The 15,000-nt window shown below is 44.3% G+C and overlaps 1 protein-coding gene across 5 annotated transcripts in view; it reads left to right on the top strand.

Annotated features, from left to right (window-relative positions):
- Positions 1-15,000, top strand: part of LOC123504842 (ankyrin repeat and fibronectin type-III domain-containing protein 1-like) — a 447,143-nt gene that overhangs the window by 70,809 nt on the left and 361,334 nt on the right. The gene's annotated exons all lie outside the window — the stretch shown is intronic.

Genomic DNA, 15,000 nt, shown 5'->3' with positions numbered 1-15,000 from the left:
TCTGCTTGCTCCTTCCTCTTAGCACTTTCATTTGGCCTTCACTTTATTCGCTCACTCGTCCCTCCCTTTCGGCACTTTCACTCGATCCTCCTATCTCATCTCTCTCTTTTTTTTTTTATCATCTATCTCTTCCCTTTCAGTCAACTGATCTCTACACCCACTCACTCACTCAGTACTCCCTCTCAACCTTCTCTTTCCTCATTTAGGTATTACGCTACCTTTTATTCTTTCCTATTAACTATTAACTCTTCACCCATGCATACATTCATCCACTCAACTTACCACTCCAGCCATCCCTCTCTTCATCTTGGCTCTATATTAACTCCTTTTCGTCCATTTTTTAACTATTTTCCATCCTCTTCAGCGTCACTCACCCTCTCCCCTCATCCAGACTCCCTTTCCGGTTACTTTCTCGGGTTCACGCGCGGGACAGCGCACGGACTTTAAGAATAGCGAGTAGATTTTTGAGTCCTGGTAAGAGGTGCGAACCCAGGCGGTGCTCTCGTCTTCAGGTCTTTGTGCGTTGGTGAGATAGACGTGCTGCGCTTTGGACTTCGTATTCTGGTGATGGAAAGGAGGAATAGAAGATATAATTTTTTTTACAATTTTTTTTTTTTTTTTATATATATTATTTCCTATGGATGCGACATAAGATATTGTTGTGCTGCCAGATTATTTTGTTCCTTTATCTTGTTCTTTTTTAATGTAGAAAAGAAGGCAGAATGTTGAACAGAGAAATCAGAGGAAGAATTAAAAAAAGACGGGTGGCTCCACATTTTTGGAAAGAGAGAGAGAGAGAGAGAGAGAGAGAGAGAGAGACAGCGCATTTAAAAGTTCGATAATTTCCATGAATGCGTACGTAGTTGGTAATCATGCAACATGCTGTTAATTTACCCTTGTACACACACACACACACACACACACACACACACACACACACACACACACACACACACACACACACACACACACACACACACACACACACACACACACACACACACACACACACACACACACACACACACACACACACACACCTGCGCCTCGCCTCGCCCAAAATATGTAAGTCTATGTACTTTAGTCATGACCACCGTGTTGAGAGGAGCGCCCTTTGCCCTCGGTGTCGCCTGCAGCAGACCCACAATGCCTCCCTCAGCACTCCACACATTCTTAGCATTCCCTCTGTTACGTTGACTTATTCCCTCTTCTCCTCCATGTCACTAGAGTAATTTTTCTTCTCTACTCTTCTTCTTCTTCTTTTTGTTATGTGGTTCATCCCTCTGTATCTGACACATTTTTAGCGATTTTCAGTTATGTTGCCATGTTCCCTCTTCTCCTTATTGTCATTTCTTTTCATTATGACATTTTCTTTTTTCTTTTATTGCTTCTTTCTATATTTTTTCCCCGTTTCTTTTCATATTTTCTGTTTTGTTGAGTGGTTTCTGTCCTCTTCCTCCTTCCTCTCTGATTTTTCTTTACCCCCCCTCGTCTTCCTCCTCCTCCTCCTCCTCCTTACCATCATCCACAATATCTAACTAATCCCTACCCCTTCTCCTTTCCTTCTCTCCATCTCATCTTTTGCATCTTCTTCCTATTCATCATCATCATTGTCTTCTTTTTCTTCTTCTCTTCTTCTTCTTCTTCTTCTTCTTCTTCTTCTTCTTCTTCTTCTTTTTTTTTCTTCTTTTTCATCATCATCATCATCATCATCATCATCATCATCATCATCATCATTATTGTCATCGTCTCCTCGTGGCGTAATCATCACTGCAAGTTAGTCGTTCCTCCGTTGTCCATTTTCTTTCCGTCACTGAAGTATGAGGATGCATGGCCTCTCATTTCATTACCTGGGACTATTTGGGAGATGGAAAAAAAGGAGGAAAAGCTGAAAAAAAACTACTGTATCTTGAGTACACGTGATTAGCAAGACCGCTTGAAAATTCCTAATAAATCTTTGGAATCTTTAGAAGCACACACACACACAGAGAGAGAGAGAGAGAGAGAGAGAGAGAGAGAGAGAGAGGAAAGAAGAAAAACAAGGGTATCTTAAGTAAAATTGACTGTTTGGGAGTACAACTGAATTTGTGTGATTGGAAAATAACATCAAACTCCCTCGTAAGTTTCTAGAATCTTTAGAACCAGCAGAAGGAATGAAAGAAAAGAAAAAAAAGAGAGAGAAAGACAAGAAAGAGAAAAAACAAACAAATGTATGTTAAGCATAAGTGATTAAACAACTCAGCGGAGAATTTCAATCACTGCATTGTAACTCTTGAGGTGTGACAGGCGGACGCGTCACCTGCTCACTCATTATGTGGTCTGCGTGCTGATTACCAGGTCAGCTTGTGGGTAATTACACGGACCACGCTGCGATGTCTACGTACCACAAGGACTGCAGCCTGATAATTGGTCTTGATTGTCGAGGCGGTGGGTGAAGGCTGGTATGGGAAGGCTGCAGCAGACGTGAGGTGAAGGTTTGGAAGGGTTTGGGAGGATGGCCAGGGTAGGTAAGGATTGAGAATAGAAAAAAAAAAAAAAAAAAAGTCGCGGGCCTGCATGAGTGTTGTATAAAAAAGAAATAATAGAAGGTGCATTGCAAAGTTGGGTTGTATAAGTAGAGAGAAGGTGTAGGTAGGATTATGTAGGGAGAGGAAGGGAGGGAAGGGTATAATACATAAACGAAAGGACAGGAGATACAGTGCAAGGTAGGGAAGTAAAGAGTAGAGGTTGGATGTAGCTAGGGTTAAGTAACGGTGGAAAGGTAAAGGGGCTGCATACATTGAGGGAGAGGCAGAAGGCAAAGTGTGTGTGTGTGTGTGTGTGTGTGTGTGTGTGTGAATGGTGAGGAGGACAAGCTGCATCAAACTCTCGCTACCAAAAGTTCGATTCCTTGGATCTGGAAGTATTTCAAGAGGCGAAAGACTTGCAGAATCTGAGCAAAATTTCCACCGACGGTCGACTCGGAAATATAGTTTTGTGGGAGTCTCAAGGGTCGCTAGCGTGGGTACCTGAGTCCTGGTAGGTGCGTCCTTTGTTGTGTATCGACTGAAATTACTCTGTTTAGCTTCCATCGCAGCGCTTTGAACAATTCTGCAAAAAAATGAATTATTGAATCACTTATACACACGCGTTACTGAATATTTATGGCGCAGATTTCATGTGGAATGAGCGGACCATTTCTATGATTTTCTTTTTTTTTTTCTTTTTTCTTTTTTATTTCAGGATCATCACTCATATTCTCGTACGCACACCTGCATAAATAACACACACACACACACACACACACACACACACACACACACACACACACACACACACACACACACACACGCCCGGTAGCTCAGTGGTTAGAGCGCTGGCTTCACAAGCCAGAGGACCGGGGTTCGATTCCCCGGCCGGGTGGAGATATTTGGGTGTGTCTCCTTTCACGTGTAGCCCCTGTTCACCTAGCAGTGAGTAGGTACAGGATGTAAATCGAGGAGTTGTGACCTTGTTGTCCCGGTGTGTGGTGTGTGCCTGGTCTCAGGCTTATCCGAAGATCGGAGATAATGAGCTCTGAGCTCGTTCCGTAGGGTAACGTCTGGCTGTCTCGTCAGAGACTGCAGCAGATCAAACAGTGAAACACACACACACACACACACACACACACACACACACACACACACACACACACACACACAGCTGGCAACAGGGCTTGGTGGGACATATCAAAGTTTCACGTGGCTCTGGTGCTTCCATCGAGGTGGGTTGTGGACTCGTGGGTGAGGGTAGCAATCCTAGGCTCCCAGGCGGCACCTCTGTGTTGTCCTGGACCGCTGCGGGTAATGAAAGACGCTGCGCGAAAGGCGAGGAGGGCGAGCAAATCCTCCCACGCTGGTGACGAACAGGCTTCTCGGAAAATAACGCGTTGTCTTCCGAGTCTTATGAGGCCGTCACTCTGCCTCGTGTCTAGCATTGTTTTCTCGCCCCCTGCCGTCAGCGGCCTCCGGGTGAAAGCCCAAAAAAGACAATGTCAGGAAATGTAGTGCCTTAAGGTGAAAGACGCTTCTGAGGTGCCGCTTAAAGTTCAAGTTGTTTTCGGCTAGACAACAACATAACCGTTCTCTCTCTGGTAGACCTGCGTAGCTGAGGGTTCATTCTGCTGGCGTGTTGCTTGCATGTACCACTCTGCCGGGGAGGAGAGAGGGAGAGAGCGAGAGTTAGAGGATTGCTACGTGACTGACAGGGAGGCTAGATGTGACCCCTTGGCCGATGAGAGTCACGCTAGATTGGGAGTGGCGGAAAGGCTTAGCGTGCTGCCTGCGTGGCCAGCGAGGAAGCCTTTGATGTAAACACGTCCCAGTACACACACAAAACACCAATATTTAATCAGCTGCGTGCGGTCTCGGGTCAGTGGCAGCCTTTTGGTGGGCAGACTCCATTGATGTTGTTTTGTCCTAATTAGTAAGGCAAGTGGTGTGTGTATCCCGCTGGTTCCTTTCTTGCCGAGCTTCTGTACTGCGCTGCGTCTCCTGTGGCCGAGAGAGTAACCAAGTACTTGTAGCAGCAGTTTTCCATGCATAGTGGTTGCAGTGGAGGTATTAACAGTGCTCATGTTTGTAGTATCTGTTAGTACTACAATTTACGTTTTTATTGTCTTTATTATCCTTATTACCATCTTCATCAAATTATTAGCTCCTACACACGCTGCACCTGCCACCCGTCACACTCCTCGCTACTCTTCTAAACAAAGCATTCTTGTTGCCCTTTTCTTCGTTATTCTCATGCACTTCCTCACCCGTATACTTTGCCTTTTATATCTCCCTGAACCTGTAATCTTCACACTTACACCTATCATTTTCATCTCCCTCCCTCCTTCCTTCTCCGTGTCACAAAACTGCAATTTTCTTTTGTCTTCTTCTCAGGTCATTTTCATTTGTAATCTCTTCCACTTCCTTTCTCCACTTCCTTTATATCACCAGACTGCATTCTTCTTTTGTCACATTCTATCACTTCCACACCTAATTACATCCACATCCTATTCTCCACTTCATTCTATGTTTTCCTCCTCCGCTTGTTTCCATTCCTAATCTCATCCACATCGCTCCCCCACATTTGCCGTCTCTACCTAACCATACTCTTCCTTCCCAAGTCCTGAAATACTAGACTCTCCCTTTCTCTGGCCTTCTTTACTCAAATTTACCTTTCTATGGGTGAAAAATGAACCCCACGCAATGAATAATTTAAGGGAGAACATTATATGCAATTATAGAGGAAAAATTATTTCAATCAAAACACTCGTCAATTTAAACACATGTTCCTGCCCTTGCTCACCGATTTTTTACTGTCCTGTAGATGAAGAAAGACTCCAACGTAGCGAATCACCGAGAGAAATACATCACGTGCAACTGTATACGAGAGGAGCAGTCATTCAAACACGTGCTGCTGTCCTACTCTCCTAACCTTAGTATTCCTGTCCTTTCTTACCCATTCCTGTTGTGTTACATTAAATGACGAGTTCCAAGCAGCCGATCACTCACGGCAACACATTACACACAAACTACAAGGAGAGACAGGAACTCCTCGACTCAAAACACTAGTGTCATTTCACTAAACACGAGGATGCAAATTAGAAGGGCACACTTGCATGACCGTCAAGTGCTACCAGATATATATGTTGCTTTCTTTCTTTGCAGCGTTTATTATCATCACCATTAGCGTTATTATGCAGCGTTGTGGCACTGTCTTGTTATGCCCTATTTCTTTGCTCTATTATTAGTGTGTTTTTCAGCGGTGGTTAGTGTTATTATGCAGATTGTGCTTGTGATATGCAGGGAGGTCTTGCTGTGCTGAGGCGGATCTTGACACTTTGGAGGAGACTGGAGAGTGGAGGGTGGAGCAGAGAGCGGGTAGGAGGGAGAGATAGAGGGAGAGGGCAAGAGAGAGGGAAGGGTTACGTGACTTTCTCTTCGTCTTGTGAATGAGAGAGAGGGAGAGAGAGAGAGAGAGAGAGAGAGAGAGAGAGAGAGAGAGAGAGAGAGAGAGAGAGAGAGAGAGAGAGAGATTGTACTCATATGCATTTACTTATTTATGCATTAGTTTTAATTTTAGCAGAGATAGAAACGGTTTTTACTCTAACTACGCACACACACACACACACACACACACACACACACACACACACACACACACACACACACACACACACACACACACACACACACACACACACACACACACACACACACACACACACACACACACACACACACACACACACACACCGCCTCTCGTGACAGCAGGAAGCCGGTGAGTGAAGGCTACGGCTGAAGCGCATCACACTTGCGTCTCCATTGTGTGTGACGGTGAATCATTTTGTATTCCCTCCTCTGCAAGGATGAAGGGTGCTGATGGGGAGGGAGATCATGGTAGGGGCAGGTGGAGGAAGGGGAGGCACAGGGAGTGTTACGGAGAGGGAATAGTATTGGAGGATTGGTTAGAGAGAGAAAGGGAGGCACGGTACTAGGGAACTGGGCAAGGGGAAGAGGAGGCAAATGGACAGATAAAGGATGGTTTGGTATTTTTGATTGGGAATGAAGAGCAAATGATATAATAAGGAGTCTAATATTTATATTTACATATATTTACGCCAATATGTAACATTATTTTATTCATGTAGGAGAGAACTTTTTCGTTAAAGTTGGTGGTGCATTAAAAAATGCAGAAACCAAGTATATATATATATATATATATATATATATATATATATATATATATATATATATATATATATATATATATATATATATATAAAGAAGCATCGGCGAGGCACAGAGGCACTTTAACCATCCAGCATCACAGAAAGATGGTGTGGCTGCCACCCTGGCGATGTGTCTCATTACTGCCCCGGCCACGGACTGCTTCTGGGATGGTCACACGGACCCGGCCGGTATTTGGCAGGATGTCTTCGAGGACACGGCGCTCGACTAGCCAATGAACGAGGGCCAAAATTTCCCCGGAACCGCCACTCTTCCATAACACATATCGACACGTTGCATGACACGAATGGCGCGCCCGATAAGGCTGAATTGCGCCTCGCAGCTCTGTGGCCTCGCGCCTTGGTAGCGATTCCCGGCCGCTCTCTCAGCCTGACGCACCGCCTCCCACCACCAGCACAGCCATATTTTGCGAAACCAGTGCAGGGAACAGACAGTAATGCGAGTGGATGTGTCGTGGACAGATAGAAAAAATAGATACCCACGCCGGACACACGTTGCGGCTGGCATACCAAGCCTCGCCGCGCGGCGCCGGCGAGTGCACCCGGGGACTTGTGACACATTGCCAATGACAAGCTTTGTGGCGGAGTTTCTCTTTAGCAACTCACTCAGCCTTCAGACACGTCATTCACTCATGCTCAACTTATACGATGAAGACTAATTAATTTATACCTTCCCTTGTACATCCCAATAACTTTTTTGTGTTTATCTGTGATATTCGAGTGACTTTTAGTGATGGAGGTCATAAATCAAACAATCCGCCATTCAGTCATTTAATTAGTAAGGAAGACATTGTGTTATATTGCTTATTCATATTTTTGTAATTTGGTATCAACAGTAAAGAAGGAAGTTTTCTTGAGTGTATGGAGCACAACTATCAACGCTGACAGGAATCTTGTCCAAGAAACAGAGACCAATGTCTTGAAAACTACAGTAGCGGCACTAACAGAAGCCTTGACACATGGATCGGCTAGCAGTGGCTGGTTGGACTGCCTTGGCTGGCGGGGAGAGGAGGAGACCAGTGGCGGAGAGTGTGCAGGGCCAGGGAAGGGTGAGGGATGAGGCTGAAGGATCGTGGACAGCGAGGCACCGTAGGGGGTGAGGGAGGCAGGGAGGCAGGGAGGCCCAGTAGCAAGGAGGCAAGACTCGAGGAGGAGTCGAGTCGGGTAGAGGAAGTCAACGCACTCAGTCTAATGAAGAAAGCAATTAATTCACTCACAGTTAAATTCAGTGTGATAAATTCAATAATCTTTTATCTTGAGGTTGTCAGAAGAGATTTAGAATATCACTGATGTAAATTACCAAAAAGCGTCTGCATTATTATTCATTCCGAAAAAAAGATCAATCATAATGCTCGCTAGAAGTTGTTTTGATTATAATTTTGGGTAGCCATGGTTAGTAACTTTCCTTTTTGTTATTCATCTAGGAATGAACCTTCCCTTTTCGACACACACACACACACACACACACACACACACACACACACACACACACACACACACACACACACACACACACACACACACACACACACACACACACACACACACACACACACACACACACACACACACGCCCGGTAGCTCAGTGGTTAGAGCGCTGGCTTCACAAGCCAGAGGACCGGGGTTCGATTCCCCGGCCGGGTGGAGATATTTGGGTGTGTCTCCTTTCACGTGTAGCCCTTGTTCACCTAGCAGTGAGTAGGTACGGGATATAAATCAAGGAGTTGTGACCTTGTTGTCCCGGTGTGTGGTGTGTGCCTGGTCTCAGACCTATCCGAAGATCGGAAATAATGAGCTCTGAGCGCGTTACCGTAGGGTAACGTCTGGCTGTCTCGTATGAGACTGCAGCAGATCAAACAGTGAAACACACACACACACACACACACACACACACACACACACACACACTTATATGGATCATAACTGTAACTCTAATAAACTTTATTTCTTACTCTTCCTGAAAGTTACAACACGCGCTAAACTCTTTATCACTTGGCACACTCTTGGGTTTGCAGTTTGAGGTGGACGTGGCGGGTAGCGAACCTTCATCCTTAGCAACAGAAGCTAGTGTGACATCCGGGTAGCCACGGCCTTCCACAGGTGTCCTCGGGCGCTCATTTATCGACCAGCCTGCAGGGAAGAGTGACCTGCTGGGTGGCCCGTGTACTGCTTCACTCACCCTCACTCTGCTCGGCACTCTAATAAACTTAAGCTCCGTGTCCGTTTCCCCGTGTCGCCATCCACTATACCAAGGCCACTTTATAATCATTATATAATTACTAATTGCTGGTACTCTTAATTACACGCGTGTCCTTACCTGGCGAAAACAAAGTCTAGGGTGTATGCAAATGAGGCACCTGGGCGTTATTCATCATGGACAGGTGTGGGTCGACCGCCTCGCCCATCCCTGCCCCGCCCGCGCCGCGCCTTGCTATGCCAACCTATACGTACATACCTTGCTGGCCTTGGTCGTCCTCTAACCCCCTCGGTCTCGTCCCTCGCTCCTTCCGTAGTAGCAGCATGTCGCGCTCCAAGACTGTACCCTTGAATACGCTGCCTGTCCTTTACCAAGCGCCACCAAATGATCCTGTTCCCGTAGTGCCTTATATCAGTTGATCAGCTAAGTAGTTTTGTGAAGGGTAAACATAAAGTAATATTGCAAAGACTGGAAGTTAATTGAAAGTAAAGGGACACACACACACAGCTCTGAGCTCGTTCCGTAGGGTAACGTCTGGCTGTCTCGTCAGAGACTGCAGCAGATCAAACAGTGAAACACACACACACACACACACACACACACACACACACACACACACACACACACACACACACACACACACACACACACACACACAGGAGATTTTAAGACAGCATTACAACTGCATACAGTCCTTGGGGATCTACTCATACCTTGCCTCACCACCACTACCACCAGTATACATTACGCCAGGCTGCACTTCCTTACACCACCACCACCACCACCACCACCACATTATCACCATCGACTAGCGTTCCCCAAAGGAGTGTTCCCGAGAGCCTGCATGTTCGCTCGGCTCCCCTCCACCTGATATTAATTAACCGATGCACTTGATGTATGGCTGGCTGGAAGCGTAAAACAATATTACATACATAAGCACCGAACTGTATATACTGGCACAGGTGTGATGATTAATTAGTCATGCTGTATATACGTACGTAGATATGTATGTAGGTAGGTAGGTTGGTGGGTCTTGCACGCATCACTGAGGGTGTAAAATTAATACTCAAGCGAGCTAAGGCGCGTAAAATGAAACAGAAAAGGAAAAAAAAACCACCTACTTATATTAACACGTTGCTATTGGACTCTAAAATTTAATCAGCTCAGGCAGGAAAGGAAGACGAGGGAAGGGAGGAAAAGAGGAGAAAGAAGCTGAGGAAGGCCTGATGAGTGCAAAGCTGATGCATTGAATGTACTGGCCGCGTCTATTTGCTTTAAATGAATATGTGATGGCTTAGCGTTCCCTTCCTAAAAATAATGAGGGATGCAGGCGAGGCGAAGTGAGGCGAGGCAAGGAGAGGCGAGGAGAGACGGTGGAGTGTTAGCAAGACAATAACACGAGTGAGGATGATTGCAGAGGAGTAGAATTTAGGAAAGCGAGGAGAACGCAGAGATCATGTGGAATTGCACAGGAGGAGGAGGAGGAGGAGGAGGAGGAGGAGGAGGAGGAGGAGGAGGAGGAGGAGGAGGAGGAGGAGGAGGAGGAGGAGGAGGAGGAGGAGGAGGAGGAGGAGGAGGAGGAGGAGGAGGAGGAGGAGGATAAATGTAGTGGAGGAGGGATTAAGCTGGGATGAGAAAGAAACAAGGCATGGAAAATTGGACGAAAGGTCGAAAGAGGAAGATAAGGAAGGGAAAGAGAACGACGAGAAAAGAAAGTAAAGAAATGAGACGAGCTTTAGAAAGAAGAGTGGAATAGAAAATTGGATTAAAAGTAGGAGACGTAAGAAGTGAAAGACTAAGAGAGAGAGAGAGAGAGAGAGATGGAGACGAATCAAGTCAGAATATAACTTTGAATAACGAATAGAATTAGAAATAGGAGGAAGAGAAGTGAAAGAGAACTAAGAGGAAGATGAGAAAGAAACATTGAGGCAAAGATTATAGTAAATGTATCAGTAGGAAGGAGTGGAAAGAGGGATAGGAAAGAAATAATGAAACAAAACTACATTAACAGAGGGATGACCATGTTGGAGGCGGTGCAGACAGATGAAAAAGAAGAGAATAATAAAAAAAAAGTGGAGCAAAAGATTTCACGTACCCGGAGAGGTGAAGAAAGATCGGATACGAGAGTCTGGGCTGAGAATGTAACCTGAAGGACTTGAGGTACGGATGAGGAAAGAAGGGAATGATGAATACGGGCTTAAGAATACGGATTAGAAAAAAGAAAAGAAAAAAGAAAGAGTTAGTATGAAGGAGGACGAGTAAGAAGAAAAAGCGGTACAGATGACGGAAGAAAATGGGAAAAAAATACGAATTTGGTTAAAAACGAAAGTTAATATGAAGGAGAACGTACGTGAAAATAATGAAGTAAGAAATGGTGAAGCAGAGGAAGATTATGACGATCGAGATGGTTATGAGTTTTTTTTTATTTGTCTCGTATCTATATTACATGAGTCACTGCTGGCTGGCGTCCCCCTCGTCTCTTCTCTATATTAGCCATGTAATTTATGCACTTATCAATATCTTTGTGCACCCAAAACAGTAAAGGGGATGAGGAACTGAATTATGTCCGTCCGTGAATACAATAATAAAGGAAAGACGAGGGACTGAATAAAGAAGGAAAAAGAAGGAATGAAAAAAAAAGACTGAAAGAATGAGGACTGAAAGCTGCAGTGAATGAAGGCAAGATTGAACTCCCTCACTGAGCTGGAACTGGACAAATGTTTAGTTAATTGAAAAGAAAACTGAAATAATGCTTTTGCACTGGAAAAGTCTTCATTCTCTCTCTCTCTCTCTCTCTCTCTCTCTCTCTCTCTCTCTCCACGAAATGGATAAATATTTAGCTAATTGAAAGGAACGAAGAGAGAGAAAATAATGTTTAGCAGAAGAGAGAGAGAAAAAGAGAAAGAAAAACCCGTCTCTCCCTCATTTTTTCACTCTGGATGGGGGAGGGAGAGGGAGGAGTGAAGCCCGGGAAGAGGTCATCACCCAGGTGGCCACTAATGAGCGGGTGGTGGCCAGGTATGCGAGCGGCCTCCACGGGACTTACCAGACACGCATGTTAAACTCGACCTCCGCCACCCTGCCATTCTGTAAAATTGTATCTTGCCATGACCTCACAGCCGCCCCTGCCACTCCCTCCTACAGTGGTGGTGGTGGTGGTGCTGCTGGTGTTGTTGCCTCTCTCCTGGCGTCGTGCTGGTGGTGGTGCTAGTGGTTAATGGTGATGTTGTCTGTGGTTGATGGTGGTGGTGCTGGTGGTACTGGTGATGTCAGTGGATATAGTGCTGGTGACGTGGAATTGTGGTGACTGTGTAATGTTGGTAGGTCCTCATGATATTTGTGGTAATGAACATGTATATGGTGGACTGATAGTTGATGGTAGTGGTATGATGGTGGTGGTTGAGGGGGAGGTGGTAGTGGTGGTGGTGGTGATTAAACCTTCAGACTGGCAATACAAATAATACTCGTAGTGAATGCAAGTTATAACATCAGGCATTGCTTTTACATGAATAGCAATGAGCTGATTAGATTTGACTGTAATGACATCCATGCTGCAACGTTCGCTTGTCAAGGTTGTTATTGATATACAGTGTTACAAGACGCTCTGCTCTTTAAACTTATCTTTATTACCCCACTAGTATTTACTCGTTAGTCATCTGGCCGTGGCTAAAATTCCTAGGAAAAAAATATAACAGAGAAAGAAATTAGTTACCAGAAAATGTTTATGTGGAATATTTTCTTTTTTGTTTTATGTATTTGAGTTTTTTTTTTTTTTTAAGTTTGTGTGGAGGGACAGAAAGACGGACAGATAGACAGACAGAAAAAAAAAGGTGGACTGATAGATAGACAAACAGATAGGCTGACACACACACACACACACACACACACACACACACACACACACACACACACACACACACACACACACACACACACACACACACACACAAACTAGTGATTCTTTTAGGTGTGTGTGTGTGTGTGTGTGTGTGTGTGTGTGTGTGTGTGTGTGTGTGCGTGTGTGTGTGAGATACCTTGTGGTCATCTACCTGGGAGTGGGAGTAGTAGAGGAGAGAGGTTTAATTAACGTAGGTTTGAGAGGTGCGGCTTGGCATCTCATTTTCATACACACACACACACACACACACACACACACACACACACACACACACACACACACACACACACACACACACACACACACACACACGTCATAAAGGGCCAGTAAATTAATGTTTGTCTCTCAGTTCTCATCACTGTCTTTGTTGGCATGCTTATTGTGGCCTCCGCTCGGATGCTCTACCTTGAACTCGATCTACCTTGCATAGTACGGATATATACTGTAGAAATAGTATCTTTTATGTATTCATTTTCTGGCGTATGGTAACTAAATAAACAAAGAATCAATAAAAGAAAGCCCAGTGAAGATTCCTATCCTAAAAGAAAAGTTATAAAACGAATACCTGAAAGTTTAAGTAAATATGAAAAAATAAGGAAAGTTGTAAGAGGCCATTAGACCTACACGTGGCAGTCCATGTATGAAATTATGTTTACCCTTTTCCGCCAATCATCTCCATTCATGAATATATAATTTTTAAAGCTCCCTTATGACCTGGCACTAACAACATCATTACTGAGTCTTCTCCATTCATCTACCACTTTATTCAAGAACCAATTATTTCTCATCTCTTTTGATACCTCTGACATTTTCAACCTTGTATTTGTTATTGATACATTGTCATTTTTCTTTTTATTATTTGCTTTTTTTTTATGTCATCTCACTTATTGGAAGTATGCTAGATGTTTGAAAAAAATGTATAAAGAGGAAACGGATTCATTGCACACGGTTCCTGGCTAGTGATTGTGTATTGTAACTCTTATGGCTGCCTTGATGATTCGAATTCCGGTTATCAGTGCGGCCATAACTATTGTTGTTGTTGTTGTTGTTGTTGTTGTGCTGCTGTTTTTTTTTTTTGTCCTTGCTATTGTTGTTCCTGTTACAGTATATACCGTAATATTGTTAATCATCATAACCATTGTCATTGTCATTACATCTACCTCCACATCTCTATTACTACTACTACTACTACTAACCACTACTACTAACTACTACTATTACTGCTGCTACTACTGCTTCTACTTCTACTTCTACTTCTACTTCTACTTTTACTTCTACTTCTACTTCTACTTCTACTTCTACTACTACTACTACTACTACTACTACTACTACTACTACTACTACTATCACCACCACTATCCTCACCAGCACTACCACCACTATTACTTCATAGTTAACTACGACGATGAAATAGACTGCGAATCTTTTTTCTGTATAATACTGTCCAAGCAAGAAACATATGAACATGTATATTGTGCCCTGGTGTGTGAGGGAGTGAGTGGAGCGAGCCCAGCCACATGTAAGGGCCAGAACGGGTTAAGTAGGCGTCTCCTGAGTCTTGGAGCGTTTGGCAATCGACATCCAGCGTTCATCATCCTAATGGGCGAGAGAGTGACGAGGGGCACAGAGCACAAACGTCCTCTGCCTCCTCCTCCTCATCAATGCCGAACTCCACTAACTTGCCGGGCTCTCGTTTAAACTCGTCCCGATGAGCTGGAAGTTTCTTAGAGTCTCAGAAACACTTCAAGAAATTACGAGTGTTCTTATTGATAAACCTACTATTTTTTATTTATTTTGCTTATTAGATGCAATAATTTTTCTCGGAATGTTTGATCAAGCTGTAGTTGTTTCTTGATTCACTTGATTTGGCTATGCAAAAAAAAAAAAAAAAAAAAAAAAAGGTGTAATGGACGTGTCCGAGTGAGGGCTTCGTTGCGTCTGCGTGTCATGAGCAGTGCAGTGACCATCAGGGCTATATTTGTCCGCCTCATAAAGAGTGCAGTGGTGGCGTCGACAGTCTGCTGCAGTGTGTTATGAGACGCATGTAGACTGGGAGACAGACAGACACATTGATAGCTGGAGACAGACGGATAGACAGGTATATAAGAAGGTGAATAGAAAGTCAGATAGATAGATAGACAAGCGAGT

Source organism: Portunus trituberculatus, chromosome 17, assembly GCF_017591435.1.
Source record: "Portunus trituberculatus isolate SZX2019 chromosome 17, ASM1759143v1, whole genome shotgun sequence".
Taxonomy (NCBI): domain Eukaryota; kingdom Metazoa; phylum Arthropoda; class Malacostraca; order Decapoda; family Portunidae; genus Portunus; species Portunus trituberculatus.
Note: the sequence above shows the minus strand (reverse complement) of the source record. Positions and strands in the feature narration are given on the sequence as shown.